This window comes from Drosophila melanogaster, chromosome 4, assembly GCF_000001215.4.
Source record: "Drosophila melanogaster chromosome 4".
Lineage (NCBI taxonomy): Eukaryota > Metazoa > Arthropoda > Insecta > Diptera > Drosophilidae > Drosophila > Drosophila melanogaster.
This window is the reverse complement of record NC_004353.4, coordinates 827,824-835,333: the sequence shown is the minus strand read 5'-3', so window position 1 is coordinate 835,333 and position 7,510 is coordinate 827,824. Positions and strand designations below refer to the sequence as shown.

At 36.4% G+C, this 7,510-nt stretch overlaps 1 protein-coding gene across 1 annotated transcript in view, besides 1 other annotated feature; it reads left to right on the top strand.

Annotated features, from left to right (window-relative positions):
• The first annotated feature begins 940 nt into the window (after positions 1 to 940).
• Sox102F overlaps positions 941 to 7,510 on the top strand; it is a 33,958-nt gene continuing 27,388 nt past the window's right edge. The window contains exons 1-2 of the mRNA NM_001014695.2: positions 941 to 1,955; positions 7,410 to 7,475. The gene's annotated coding sequence lies outside the window, so the exon portion shown is untranslated. The remainder of the gene's footprint in view (positions 1,956 to 7,409; positions 7,476 to 7,510) is intronic.
• Positions 6,224 to 6,282: a mobile genetic element.

Here is a 7,510-nt window from a genome sequence, read left to right as displayed (position 1 = left end):
CTTATAAGAATACCGCTATAAACATTTTTATTTTAAAATACTCAAATGAACATAAAGACGTCAGGAAATTTTTTATGTATTATAACATGTTTTTTAATCTTCCACTTCTTATTATAAATCAAAAAGAGCTTCCTAAAAACTCTTTAAAATAGTTATTTACTGTAAGACGAACTTATACGTTTTTTACCAAATCCTAAATTACTGAACATAGCACAGTGTTAAACCAATCCGAGACATCTATCGAATTAAGCGATCACACCTACCAATTTTCAAAAATTCAATAAATGAATAATCGATTTGATTGTAATCGGAATGCAGGGCTGAGTTTAATACAAGCAGATCTCAAAATATTGTCATGGCCACTCTAACCGTCCGAAATTTTATTAATATTAATATTTATTAATATTTTTCCATTTGATTTGTCTGTACAATTTTTATTGATATACCAAAAATATTTTGGACATACCCAAAATGCGGATTATGACAAAATCATATATATTCCAATATAATCATATAATCATTACGTTTCCGCTTGATCGTATAGTAAGTATTTTATACACTTAAAGTAAATCTTGTTAGCGATCTCAACCTGCGTTACGATATCTCAACGAAAACAGTCGTGGAATTGCAATTCAAAAATATATGGAGACGGAGAACGAAGCGTAAAATTTGCAAAGTATCTGCTGTATAACTGGACGTGCGCAAGAATACCAAACTTCAGACAGAACGCAGAGCCGCGATTGGATAACAAGTCACAAAACCAAATTTCAAATTGAATAACCACGCCTCTTTAACATTATTTGCTTCTCTGCAAAAAAAGAGAAAATTCCGTTCAGAAAGAGAAACCAAACATGTCCAAAAAATTTCTCTTAATGTAAAAACTTAACATATGATTAACATGCAGTTAACAGGCAACAGCAATGGAAGTGGAATTGGAATCAGTGACCAGTGAACATCGCTACACAGTGGTGGTAACATTCCACGTGCGCGGGCTAACCTATGCTGCATAAGACCACACGACTTTGAGTCGGAACAGAATGACTTTTGACTCAAAGCCTGCAATGCACCGATTGCAAAGATTTGGTTGCACACACAAGTTGTACACAATGGATTCTCAGGGTGTTCTGCCTTAAGATCGTGCACTCACACCACTATAGGACCCAACACACTTTGCATGTGAATGCGGTGCACGTGCATCTGCATCTGCCGTGTACTCTGTGTTGTGCATTTGTGTTAAGTGTTAGCTACAAATCATTTCACTACAAATGTCCACTGAGCCTAGTGATGACTCAGAGCGATGTATGTGTATTTTATATTTTCGCAGTATACCGTTCCATGTAGTTCACATTTTCCCTAGCACGGACCAAAGTCAACGCCAAGAAACATCAATTAAGCTCAAACACGCTGAACAGTGCAAAACGGTTTTTGTGCGAATCAAAAATTACTCTTGCAAGCTCCGTGAGCGAGGGGACTAACGCGATGCATCATTGGTAGAGCCAACGGAATTTTGATTAGATACGAAGATGAACACAAGTAGTGTCTTTACACAAAACGCGTATTAGGAACTAGCAATGGGTTGTCTGGAAATCCAAACCAAATGGGAAAATGTATATCTTTAAGCTTATAGCTCGAGGGGTGAGAGCGACTAGGCAGTTTTTGTACGGCCCAGAAATTCCCGAATATGTGCCATGATCCAAAGTATCAAAACGTTTATCGACGTGTCGTTAGGCAAACAAACGGAAAATAATCGGGCGCTGTAAATGTGAAGCAGAAAAATAAAGTGAATTTTCAAAGTGCCATAAGATAATATACATAAATATACGCATCACATTTATATATATTTGTCCTATAAATATCTATAACTTGCCCACGGCCGATAATACAATCCTTGATGCACCTAGTCAAATGAGTACAACTAAAATATATATAATATCAACCGGGTTCCGTAAGAAAAGGTGAGTATACTATGCTTCCCCGCAATGACACTATTCAAATTCCCCATACGACAGTCGTAAAAGATTTCCCCTACCACAACTTTTGGCATTGTTCTTCCAAAAGCTGAGATCTTAGGCCCGCGGTTCGGTCAGTTTTCCCGAATCATCGCGGTTTGTTATGCCGGTTGCTGCTCTAAACAAGCATTGGTCGCGACAGGTGCATTGCCACGCGAGAATATCTTTCGGGAAGGGGAGGGAGGTCTGAGGCAACGATCGGAACTGGAATCGAAATTCGGGCTGGTCGCAGATGGGTTGGAGGATGGAAGGAATGCTTCATGAGTAGCTGGCTCGAAGAAGTTGGAGATCGTATACGAAATGGCTCAGAGTGGACTGGTTTTTGAGGTCGCATGTGCTTGTGTATCCGTGGCCGAATGGGGACAGAAACGAAGTCGTAGATATATTAATGTATTTTATTGCGGATTTCCAAATCCTGTACATACTAATAATTGGAATTCTACATTTATGTTCTTTAAAGTAAGACTCCAGTTTGATTTTGATTCGCTCGAATTCGATCGCGATATCTAGTTTTCATTTGGCACTAATGATATGGGCATTGAACATCTTACACAATTGTACTTGTCGAGCTATTGCTTTTGTTGCCGCTTTCCGACTGTCTACTGGAATTGTTTACTCGTTGTCCCGTGGTGTCACTCTGGATCGCCATAAATTCTGGAGCCCATAAGAACAAAAGGCCGTGTTGCGCATCGTTTTTAGCAGGCTCCTCGGTTACATCAAATAGACAATCAAATGCAAAACAATGATTAAAGCACCACCGTCTTTTAGGCATCACCTTTAATGCTGTGGTTCGGGCAAATCTATCCCAATCTATTGTAAGAAGCGCAACGATGATTATAGAACTGTAACATCTTTTTCTGAGAGTTCAGATAAATGAATGATGGTTTAGGAGATGGTGAAGCATCGAATATATCGTTCAATTCCTTAATGATGTCTTCTTGAGCTTTGTACGGTTTGTAGCTTACACTTTACAATAGTATACTTGTTATCAATTGCGGAGGTATATGGAATAGTTATTTTTGAGCAGAAATACTTCATGCACTTTTAAAAGATCCACAGCGCTTACCCATTTGCACGCACGATCATTAACTTTAACTTGAGGAGTACGTACGGGGGCAACATGACAGGTTGTTTATCCAGTTCTGCCTGAGAGATCTGGCAAAACTGGCCCACAGAAAAATTAGCAACAACGAACTAAGCAAGAAAATAGTTTGCTTTCGGGACCGAAGCTTGAAATACACTTGGAGTCAGTTTCGCTCGTATAGGCATCCTTTCATAATAATTGGATTAAATATTACGCAATTGATCATCGTATTTGGGACAAAGTATACTAGGAAAATATTTTATATCTGCTAAGTGCATAATTTAATTAGAAAGTTATTAAAAATAGAAAATAACTATTCGTCTCTTTAATAGATCTTGTTAAAGTTTAACTACCTATTAAGTGAGTGCATATTTAAATGTTGAAAAGTGTTTCAAATAATGTTGTTTCTTTAACAACATAACTCTGCGTTTCCATAGGATCTAATTTGAAAAGTAGGTTCATAAAAGCTTACAACTAATTTCCATCCCTGCAAACATGCTTTTACGCAAGCGTCTAGATCTTGCAAACTGCAGTGAAAAACATGTTTTGGGTTATATAGATAAAGCCCGAATCCACATAGCCATGCTGCAAATAGCGTCGATCCGCCGGGAGGACATAAGACGACAGTTGGCGGGAATGCTGCATGAAAACTAGTTGTATAGTTGACGCTAATGCTGTTGTTTTTTACGGCAATGTACAAAAAAAAAAGCAACCGAGTCGAAATATCAACAGGTGAATGCGTATCCAAGAAATCAATAAAAATAAAACAGGAAATATCTGCGGATCGACGATGCGAAGGTAGCCTTTTGGCAAGCTAGTAACTAAACCACAACAGCCCGTCCAGCTTTAGTTGTTTAAATATTATTGTTAAACAAAAAACAATTCAGAAATGTATTAATCTAATAAACTATTTGTACCTTACCTTAAACATACTCCATATTACACATAGGGGTGGTTACAAGTATATACGTTAATCGTATAGTATAATAAACATATAAATTTATCAAGACAAGCAGTGTTGATCTGGAAATGTCCGTCCATCTGTCCATATGATTGATATGATTTAGACTTTAAGCGCTGGTCTTAAATTTGTGGAAATACAAAATTAAAAATTTTAAATTGCATGTGGTAACGTAACAAATTTCAAAAAATGTTTAAATTTCGTTTCTTCGGTTATAATTGGTTACAAAATACATAGATGAGTATCGCACACTATGAGACAGACACACAGGAAAGGCTTCCGCGTGGGTTATTTCATGATTGAAATTATTGTTACACATATACATATATTATAACCTATATTATATTTTTATTAAATAAAGTGGAGTTTAATGTACAACCACTAACAAAATGCAATACAAATAAAAGAGCTTCTCATCAGAAATATGCAGAAAAGGCTGGTGTCTAAAATAGCCGCTCTACCACTTCTACATTTTCGAAGCCGTTTGTGAACAAAAAAAATTTCTGGGATTGCAAAGGCTTTGAAAAACTTTATTGACAAATAATATTCCTAAGGTATTATCACTTACTAGGTAATAGATTTGAATTTACTGAGCATCTGATGGTCAAGAATATCGGAGTTACATTTTTTACTTGACCAGATGATGTCAACGGTAAAATCTTTGAGTGAGGAGAATCAAGTCAATACGACAATTGCATACAAAAGTTGTTTTGTTTGTCCTATATGATTTACACTCCCCCACCCACTCTGATTTTAATCAACAGACGATGCGTCTGTTTTCGTATTCTCGAGTGCAATAACATCGCCGCAGAGTGAGTTTCTTTGAAACAATACAATTTGATCAAAACTTTTAGATTGTCAAATGTATAGTCGAAGTTTATATTTTTGTTTTATATTCGCGAAACGCGTAAAAACATTAGCTGTTGCTTTTAAAGAAAACGAGTCTATTACGTTCGTTGAGAACAGGCACAATTAAGCGTTTTATACACTTTTTGTAATACTAGCCGGGCAAATATAGACAGTTTTCCATTGCTCTCGTTCTGTATGGAATATCGGATAGTCGAGGCACTTCACTTCAGCTTGGCCAGTTGATTTTTTTTATTTTCTTTTGTAACAAACGTACATATGTATGCTTGTACAATTTTCTCTTCTTGCTCAAGGCCTTAAGAGTAAAATAAATGAAAAACAAACATCACCGCGCTTCGCATCAAAAAAAAAAAAAAAAAAAAAAAATTAAAAAACAAAGATAACAAGAAAAACAGAAAGAGTTCAAGTCAACGACTCTGTGACCATTGCAGATGCGGTACTGTGACTGCATCTGAGGCTTCGCCCAACGCAAAATGATGCATTGCTGATATCTCATCGATGCGGGGAAACGTAAGGGACCAAACCAAACCACTTCGCTGTATTTTGCTTCTTCGTCTTACACGCAGTTTCAATCTAGTTGCCGATCGTCACTCGCTTTCTTAAACAGTACAACACGTTTTCGTGCGAGTGTACTCAAATATAAAGCCAAAACTATAAAACGAAGTGATACCCTTTTCAACGACATGGACAAGCCTTTTACGTAATGCCTTTAGCAATGCTAGTTCATAAGGCTGAATGTGAAAGGCAGATATTTTATTAGGGGAAGACATTACCAATTAGATTGATCATGGGCGAAAAGTTAGCATAACGGGACCGATAACAGTGACCGCCATAGTTTTTATACCGGTTACTCGTTGGGTGAAACAATATATTGGTACTCGCTACCAACCATATAAACAATACAGAATCTCAATCAGGATCTCTAGCCTGGCTGTATGCGTTAGGAACTATAAAAGCTAGAAAGTTGAAATTGAAAGTTGAAAATGTTTTGATTTTTTTTATTTGTCTTGTCTATCGGGTTCTCAAACATTTATTTTGCCACGCCCATCTAACGACCACAAACTGTCATCCGCACTCTGCCCAACTTCTATCGGTATTTTGGCCACGCCCACTCTTATGACCCAAACCGTACAAAGCCGCCACGCGTTTAATTGTTGTAGCAATAGCTGAGTAACGGAATAATAACAGAATAGTAACGGAATAGGCGAATAACCCGACTATACCGTTTTCTTTTGTTTTATATTCGTTCTTTAAATATAAACATGCATTATCAATTTAACGAATTTTGTTTAAACACCAAAGATTGCAACAAGAGGGAACGCTGTAGTCGAGTTTCCCGACTATCAGATACCCGTTATTTATTTATTTAAACTTCAAACTTGAATTAGCATAAGGATGTGGAAGAGAGATGCATAAAATGAGAACCGCTTCTTATACCTTTGCATAGGGACAATTATATCAGTCAGAACGCAATGAAGGTTTATATATCCTTGATCAGTATCAACAGCTGAGCCTTTATAACTATATAACTAGTCTCTGTCTCTATGTGTCTCTATAAAATCGAATAGAATAGAAAAGCTAATTTTTAATTATATTTGTGTCATCTCATCTGTTATAAGGACAGATATGAACACCAAGTCTAAAATTAACTCATATATTTACCGTTTTAACTTTAAAGTGACTCATTTTACCTGGCGATACTCAATACTAAAAATAACTTTAAAACTGCACATTTGCGGAGTGGGTATAGAGGGGATTGGTTAGGAGGGCGATTTGAATGTATTTATACGTTTTTGTTAGTACATGCATACAAAAGGAGTTGGTTGCATATGCAGAGCAGATGTAGCTCAGATGTGGTTTATAAGCAATCATCTCACTGTCAATCGGTTAAAAGTCTTTAGTTTTTGCACTACAGGGAAAACGAGTTTTAAAACATTTCTTCTTCATTTATGGTTTGTAAGAGATTCTGCTAAAACAGTCAAAGCCTCTTTTGCTCCGTTGCAAATGTGTAACCGAATTACTATCACTTTCATACATAATGTCGTGTTTTTGCATAATTAAGTTCCTCATGATCAAGGACTATTCCATTCTATTTTCTATTCTCATGCAAGACCAAAAGGATTGGCGCACAGCTGCTACTGCCATCGACAGTTTTAAATGAAACCATGAATACTCAATCTATTGAATGTCCGAATAGTCACATTTCAAGTAATTCAATAGCAATAATATAAGTAGGTCCCTATCTGGTCTTTTTATGGAGACACCATATGGAAAAAGATTGCGTTATGAATTTTATCGTAAGTACATTCTGCTTGAAACTTCATACATTATTAGCAACGATTGAAAGGAAAGCAAGCGTTGGAGAACCGAGATAGAAAGTTTTCTTACAGTTTTGATGATTCTAAGATTAAACTCCACACAGCCAAAAATCAATAATCTTGCAAACCTTAATATTTTCTTATTTAGACGATTTTACGTTTTGTTCCAGATATCATATCTTGAGAAATGGATTAGTAATTTTTGTAAAAAGCTTGGCATCGATTGTGTGAAAAGGGTAAGTAGAAAAAGTGCACCTCTAAAAGCTTGTCA